We start from the raw sequence: 8,829 nt of genomic DNA, 5'->3' as shown, positions 1-8,829 counted from the left end.
GGGATGAGGATGTTTCTATTAGATGCCAGTTTTAAGAATTAGAAGAAAGCCATCAAGCCAGTCTGACAACACGAGTCCAATCTCCAGGATGCGAACGGTAGGAGAGAACTGACTCCTACGAGCTGTTCTCGCTCTCCACATACGAGTTGTGGCATGTGTACATCTGCAGGCACACATAGAAATAAATGCAATAAAAATGTTCAGGGGAAAAAAAAAACTAGAGGTCAATATGGGAATTGCTACCAGGGGCAGCCCAGGCACCGTCGCTTCTGTGTATCTGCTGTGTAGTCTTTTTCCGGTTTTGAGGATAGTTAGAGAGCAGGGAGGGGCTCTCCCGATCCCTTGGTCTTTCCCAAGCTTTCTCACCCAAGCCCCACAGCATCCGGCTCAAGGGCATCGAGACAGGTTTATGTTGAGAGGCTACACCTTCCTGATTGCCCAACAGCTGCTGTGTGTGCCTTAGAGGAAGACCTGCAAGGAGCCACAGGGGCTATTCCTGGTGACATTGTCTCTGGGATATTTTTGCTGATTAGTGTATGCTTTTCTGTAAGTCTCAGTGTCACCTCATGTGGAGTGGAGTGACACTTCTTGTCCTGTGCAGACGGTGTCTTGGGGGACATCTTTCCAACCCACTTCCTTCTTCTCTGTGCTCAAAAACCTTGCTCTCCTGAACACATCCAGGGCCCAGATGATGGTCAGGTGGATACTGAACCCAGTTGTCCACTTGGATTTCTTTCCCTGGGAATTTGGAGTAGGATACAGTTGACTTAGTTGGCCGGCAGAACTGAGAACTGGGAATTCAACTAAAAACATACAAGGGCTGGAGAGATGGCTCAGCAGTAAAGAGCACTGACTGCTCTTCCAGAGGTCCTGAGTTCAATTCCCAGGAACCACATGATGGCTCACAACCATCTGTAATGGGGTCTGATGTATTCTTCTGGTGTGTGTCTGAAGACGGCAACAGTATACTCATATAAATAAAAATAAATAAATCTTAAAAAAAAAAAAAAACACCCATACAAAATGGAACAAGCAGAGGCTGTTGTGATAACAACGAAGAGTCAAAGGCCTTTAATTCAGTCTCACCTTCCTGTGTTTGCCTTGACTAACCACAGCGTGCAGCTATGCCAGGACTGCAACAAAATGAACTCTGTCCCACTCTAATTTAGGAGAATAAGCAGATGATCTGTGGCTGCCTGGGGGAGACAAGAAGGCTTATGTGTGCTAAGCAACAGGAAACACACCCATGCTATGGGGAAGGCCATTGGCTAGTGCAGAAGACAGGGAGGGGCCCCATGTGACAGCATCTTATGCCTGTAAGCTCAATGACAATGACAACAGAGTAGGAAGCAACTGGCTCAGCCTACCCCACCCACAGCAGCAGGTGCTGCAGCCCCAGGCCCTGACTCAAGCATCAGCAGAAACACTTGAGGGTGAGTCACTCAAGAACAGCGAGAGAAAGGAGGGCTGGGCCCCAGTGGGAAGAGGCCAAATGGTGTCAACCATTCCTAGTTACTGCTACTGACCTGGCACAATACCTACCCTTAACAACCCCTCTTCTGTCACAAGGCGAGAAAGAATGAGCTCAGGCTCCCACCACTGCAATCTCAGCCTTACCCCTCTCGGTCCCAGCATGCCTGAATACACTTCATGTCTATGAAGACTGGGACCCCAACTATCTAAGAGTGATTTCCCCAGTGGGCCTCAGGGGTTCCTTCCCTAGATCCTTCAGCAACCCACCCCAGTATTTCAAAGACAATATGTCTTTCTATATCTGTAATGGGGGTAACTTTGGGATGTTTCTTCTACATTAAGACAGAATACAGCAAAACCAAATTTAATCACCAAACCTGAGATTGAAGAATGAGTGTAAGAACCTGCCTTCTCACCTGCAGAGGAGCCAGAAGGAACAGTGTGCCTCAGGAGGAAATGGTGGAGTGCCTCTCAATGGAGGGAGGGCCTGCCCATATGGTATTTATTTTATTTTATTTTATTTTATTTTATTTATTGTTCTATTGAGAGAGAGTCTCACTATGTAGCTCTGAGAGTCCCAGAACTCACTACGTAGATCAAGCTGGCTACTGGTGCTGGGGATTAAAAACATGCATTACCACACTGGCCCACTTGGCATTTTAGTATTGATAACCTCATAGCTGAGTTCTAGCAAACATTCAAAGAACTTTTACTAACACTTCTCAAACTCTCCCAAAAATAGTGCAGAAGAGAGAATGATTCCAAACTTGTTTTACAAAGCCAGCATTGTCTCAACAATGAAGTCAGACGACCAGAAAAGGAAATCACAGGCCAATATTTCTAATGAACACAGATGAAAATTCCTCACCAAAATCTAGCAGACCAAATTCAATTGGTTCGCCATCATCAATGTGATTCACTCCTGGGAGGCAAAGATGGTTTAACAAACAAGTCAATAAAGTTGTTCAACCACTATATAACACAAAATAAAACTTAGATGATCATCTGAGAAGATGTAGAAAAAGCAGTTGACAAAATTCAACATCTTTTATATAAATGAAAACTCTCTGAGTGATATAATTCAATATAATTATTAGGCAATGTATAACTCCCCAGCCGATATCATACCAATTAGGGAAAGTAACTCTTCTCCTTTGAGAGGAGAAGCAAACCAAGAATACTTATTCTCATTGTCGTGTGAAAGATTTTAGACGAAGCAAATTGGGCAAGAAAAAAAAAGAAAGCCATCCAAATAGAGAAGAATAGAAAATCGTCTCTGCTGCTATCAGCTTTCAAAAGTGGGACGCACAAAGTGATGCTTGCTGTGGGCAGTAACGAGGCAGAGAAGAACAGCCCTAGACAGAATTTTAACAGGGTCTTTCTGGGGCAATTATAGACTATCACATGCCTTAAAGCAAGAAAAACTGTGTGTCGACATCCTACTAGAAGGTTCATCAGAGTTGTTCATTATGTGTATTTCAAGTTAGAAACGGCAGCAGGGGGTGCACACCTTTAATCCCAGCACTTGGGAGGCAGAGGCAAGTCGATCTCTGTGAGTTCAGGACAGCCTGGTCTACAGAGTGAGTTCCAAGACAGCCAGGACTATACAGAGAAACTCTGTCTCCAACAAAACAAGAAGTTGGAAACAATGTAAGTGGACACCAGATAGAAACGCTCTATCTCCTGAGCATTAAAAATTATATACAATGAAGCAGATGTGGTGGCGCTCTCTTAGGAGGTAGGAGGGAGGGGCAGGCAGATCTTTGGGTGACTTTAGAGCCAGCCTATTCTACATAATAAATCCTCAACAGGCAGGGCTGCATAGTGAGATGTATGTATAGACATGGCAGGGCAGCTGAAGAGACAGCTCAGCAGTTAAGAGCACTTGCTCTGCCAGAGGACCCAGGTTCCGGTCTTAGCACCAACGTAGAGGCCGATCGTCATCTGTGGTGCACATACATACATATTAGCAAAACACTCATACACATAAAATAAAAAGTCTTTTTTAAAAAAAAAAAAAAAATGGCCCTACGGAGTCAAAGTCCATGTTTGTATGAGGACAGAGGTACGAGCTGAAAACCCCCTCAGCAGCAGTTTTCCCTAGAAGTCAAATTACGATGAATTTTTCTGTGGCTCTGCACTCGTGATTTCTACTGCCTTTATAACAAACACAGTAGGCATGTAATAAAAACACGATGATCTTGATCTTTTTAAAGGAAAAGAAATATGACCAGAGAGGGCTCTTAATAACGGTGCCAATGTCTCTTGAAACCTTCTTAAGGATTTTCTGTTGGAAAGTACCTCAGATCCTTTAATTACCTGAGAGAGGCCCCAGGAGTGTGGTCTATCCACACCCAAACTCACCCCTCTGCAGAGGTATAAGGGTCAGCAGGAGACAAAATCAGCTTGGTGTTTAGAGCCATGGCTCCTGTGGATCAGGGTGGCATCTTCCCAGCTGCAGCCCCTTCCTCTCTCCCTGGGATCAGAGGGAGCCCCTGGCATCTAATCACACGAAGCTGGAGTTGCCTGCTCCTTCCCATCCTGTTAGATCAGGCTGCCCTTGAGCTCTGAAGTTCCCAGTGGTGTGTGTGTGTGTGTGTGTGTGTGTGTGTGTGTGTGTGTTTGTTTTTGCTGGTGGTGTTTATAGGTTTTTTTTTTTTTTTTTTTTTTTTTTTTTTTTTTTTTTTTTTTTTTTTTTTTTTTTTTTTGGTTGTTTTGCTTTTTCAAGACAGAGTTTCTCTGGGTAGACCAGGCTGGCCTTGAACTTTTGATCTACCTGCCTCTGACTCCAGAGTACTGACATTAAAAATATGCACCGCCACCACCCGGACTCATCTGTGTCCATCTTCGCCACTCCCAGCCCTACGTTACTTTCCCCTCCCTCTCTGGCTCTAGTTACACTGTTCTCTTAGCATTTCTTCAAATGTGTTATGTCCAGTCTTGTTTCAGGACCCTTCTCTCTCCTCTGCTGTCCCCACAGCCCCCTCAACAGAAATTACCTTATTTATTGAATGTAAATAATAGTCCTCACTCCCAGCATTCCTTGCTTTCCTTGGCCAGCCTAGCCCCTCTCCCTGGAGGCATACTTGTCACCAACTCTGAAGACAACATAGCCTCAGTGGTTTGGGTCTGTCTTCTCTACAGGACAAGCTCTTTAACAGCAAAGTTGTTCTTGTCTCTCCTATACTTGAGCGAGCATGACAGGTACCAGGTGGAAAAATAAACACAGTGTATCAATAGTGTGGCAGGCAGACAGCATGAATACACATGTGACTACTGGCATTACTTCATTTTATTATTCAAAAAAAAAAAAACTATGGAATCTCTTCTCATTCTGTGAAATCATCATCATTCTGTGAAAGTTGTACCACTTTACACAGAACAAAACAAACCAAGAGACAGGTGGAAGTAATCCCTTCTAAGGTCATGTCGCAGGTAGCTGAGTTGGGATTTGAACCGGGTTTGCACTGGTTGCTATTTCCTCTCCATACTTGCTTCTCATGGCGAAGACTAGGATTGATTACAACAGCGCTGTCTGGACTCTTGTCAGAAGGGCACATCGCTGGCTCTGTCTCGGACCTGCAGAGTGGGAACCTGCCCTGGACCTGAATTCTTAACAAGCCTTGCCTGATTGGCTCCAAAGCGTAAGTCCGCTGTGTGGATGGGGCCTCCTGCTTAGCCACTGTGCTAAGTGCCCTTCATCCAGGAGCAATCTAATACCTGCTCGCGGGGAGGGGAGGGTCTAACACTGATGGAACCCTCTGGCTTTCTGTACAGCTGTTCCAACAAGCCTCTGGGGGAGAACTGGAGTCGTGAAAGCGCAGCCCTACTTCTGCGCAGGAACCAACCGGCTCTGAGTTGTCTCTCCTGGGGAGTGGGGGGAATCTCTTGGTTCCCTTAAGGGACGACAGAGCAGTCCCTCTAACGCGTTGGAAAGACCATCAGAGGGATATCTCTGACTGGAGTAAAAGTCGTTTCTACTTGAGGTTTTTTTTTTTTCCCCCACAGACCAGAGAGGCTGCCGACCCTCCTTTCATTCGGGTTATTGGTATCTAGATGCTCCCTCTGGAGCTCAGTTTTATTAGCACTTTCAGATTAAAGTGAGACCAGAAGCTTTTCCTAAACCCAATATGTATATTAAAAAAGGCCTTGTATTCCCAGGCCAGAGGGAAAAGGGGAGAAAAAGCAGTCATGACAACACACCAGCAGAGGGCGCCACAGCCCCATTAGTCTCTGCCCACTGACCTCCCCAGAAGCCAAAGCTGCAAGGATGCGAGGGGGAGGGGTGCGGGGGGGGGGGTGAACAAACTTGGAGTCTAGACCCTGGGTACCATCTCGGCCTCACCTTTGGAATTTTGTGAGTCTCCGAATGCCTGATGACACAGACTAATGCCTACAGGACGCTAGCTAGTGTTCATTCTCCAAAAGATTAGTCCAAGACAAACCCAGTATGTGAGTGTAACAATAAAGAGATCGTCGTTCGACCCTTCATATGCTTCACCAGCCTTTGCTGGGTGAGTGTATGAGCCCGGTACAGGGATACACAGCATACATAGGGTCACCACAATTAGGTGCTAAAGCTGGCCTCTTAAAGCCTTTAAATGTTTAAATGGGGAGAAAAAAAAGCACTATTTATTTTATTTTATTTTATTTTACTTCTAGAATCAAATAAAAGCCATAAGGAACCATGGAGAAGAGAAAATGTGGAGAGAAAAGGAAGAAAGGGGACACACAGGAGTTGGGGACAGGAAGAGAAATCACACTTAATTAATTTCTTATATACATAAAATGCTAGACACAGAAAGTCCAGCTTTGGCAACCTCTCATTTACCCTATTAGACCCTAACTTGGGGCTCACATCCACAGGCCTACTCCAATATTCAGCTTATGTGACCTGCCTGGCTGGCTGACATAGAAGCCACTCGCTCACCTTCCCTCACAGCACCCCTGTCTGCACCCCTGCACACCCAGGGGTGTTCTCAGCTCATGATTTCCTGGAGGGCATTCCCAGATGCTGTCCCATCCTGATGCTCCACACCCCAGCCCTCCCAGGAAGATGTGCAAGTTAGAAGCCTGATTAATCTCCTTGATAAATCAGGCTGTTGGTGCTGAGGACGGTTTTTGGGAGCACCTGCCGGTGGGTTCTTGTTCCCTTAGCGCAGTGGTTCTCAACCTCAACGCTGCTACTCTTTCATACAGTTCCTCATGCTGTGCTGACCTCCAGCCACATTATTTTTGTTGTTACTTCGTAATTGTAATTTTGCTACTGTTAGGAATCATAATGTAAATATCTCTGTTTTCTGATGGTCTTAGGTGGCCTCATGTGAAAGGGTCACTTGCCCTTCACACTTACCAAAGGGGTCACAACCCACAGGTCGAAAACCCTTGTCTTAGATGGAAGGTCCTTGTGGGGAGATCTGTGACCAGTCCAGCGCTTGCAGATCACAGCTAACTCTCTAAGCAGGTTTGAAGGGTGTGTCAGCGGGTTCTGTGTAATTCTGTGTGTGCGCTTGGGTGAGACCAGAGAGAGGTCAACCCAAGGAAAAGGATGAGCCATCAGGCCTGACTCTGGAGAACTGCTGAGCTGGGAAGAATTGCTTTGCTGTGACAGCTGTGGGCCTGGCTCTCTGGGGACCCCCACTGAGAGCCCCACCCCACCTCCAGCCCAGCATTTTGTGCTGCAAACAGATAATTGTGCAGTCTGATTGCCCACACAGCATTTTCCTGGGGTCAGAAGTCCTGCTTGGAAAGTCCTGTCTCAGTGCCGAGGGGCGGACTGAGGTGGGGGGCTGGGACTTTCCTAGAGAGCCTTCAGTTGGTAGGTACACAGAGACCACCAGAACCAGATGGACCACCACAAAGACAAGATCCTTCTTCTCCATTGTGGCTCCACCCACAAGCAGGACTCACCTGTGACTGACCCTCTGTGCTGAGTCCTCATTAGAATGTGCTTGCTGCCAGGCATATCTATGACTGACCCCTACCTCCCAGAGTTCCAACTGCAAAACCACCTACTTGCCACTTCTTTGTAAGCTCTGCTAGCCATCCAGGGAGTAGGAAACATGGTCCCTCACCAGGTCTTGGAAGGAAAAGACCAAGGGGACTCTGGAAAGATGGAGACAACTGCAATGTCTTCCAGCTGACAAGAGGATAGCAAAGCAGAATGAAGGGGTATTCAACCATAAAAAACAAAGTGCTAGAAGATGCCTCAGTGTCCATGAACTCTGAAGATAGTCCACTTACTGAAAACAACTGGTACGCTCCTTTAATCCCAGCACTAGGGAAGCAGAGGCAGTCGGGTACGAGTTCAAGGCCAGTCTGGTCTACAATGTGAGTTTCAGGACATCCAGGGCTACATATCGAAACTTTGTCTGAGATGGATGGATGGATAGATAGATAGATAGATAGATAGATTATATAAATTTTCAAAATTCTACAGAGACAGATTGTTGCAGGTTGGCCGAGAGGAGCTGGGATAACTGGCAATTTATATGAAATTTTTTGGGGTGTGTGTGAAGAAATGTTCTAGAATTTGCTGCTGGTGATGTTTGCCTAACTGAGGAGCATATTGTATGATTTAGTGGGCCCTTTGTTCTGTGTGTATTAACTCTTAATTTGTTTTAAGTTTTAGTGAAGGCGCCATAACTCTGTGTCTATGAATTCCTTTTACAAAGTAACCACACAAAACAAACACAACAACATGTCTCAGCTAAAGTACTGCCTCCTCCAGGAAGCCTCCATCACCGCCATGATGAACTTCAGCAATTCACATCAACACACTTCATCCAGTTGCCGAGCCTGACGCCTACAGAGCCTGGAGAAGCCTTGCTGTAACATCCCCTGGAGCTTGTTAGGTGTGCAGCATCTCAGCCCCCAAGACCAACAAAAAGCTGGTGAAGCGGTGTGCTCGAGCCTGCCCACCTGCCGCCACAGAAGACACTCAAGTGCCCGGACTCTTTGTGTCTACTTAATGTGATCACATCTTTGCTGGATCTACACTCACACATGCTAGGTCTACAAGAACATTTCAGGGTCTCAGAACTAAAGCAAGACCTACTCCGACTTTTACATCAGGAGAAAGAAATAGGAAGAGATTTTTTTTTTTCCAGAAATAGGAAGGAATTTTGTCCACATTAAAGAGTAAAGGAATTCCCAACCGCCTGGCAGGGTCTCCACATACCCTTTCCTATTTGCTGAAAGCAACATGTGACTCTTGAACTGTGTGGGAAATGTACAAGATGGGGCTTGTACAAACTATAGGATTGGTTTTGTTTTCTTTGAGACGAAGGTAGCCCAGGCTGACCTCAAATTCTCCATTCTCCTGCTGAGGCTCCCGCGTGCCAGGGTTATAAGACT

The sequence above is a fragment of the Arvicanthis niloticus genome, chromosome 10 (assembly GCF_011762505.2).
Source record: "Arvicanthis niloticus isolate mArvNil1 chromosome 10, mArvNil1.pat.X, whole genome shotgun sequence".
NCBI classification, from domain to species: Eukaryota; Metazoa; Chordata; class Mammalia; order Rodentia; family Muridae; genus Arvicanthis; species Arvicanthis niloticus.
The sequence above is the reverse complement of the archived record's forward strand: the minus strand, read 5'-3'. Positions refer to the sequence as shown.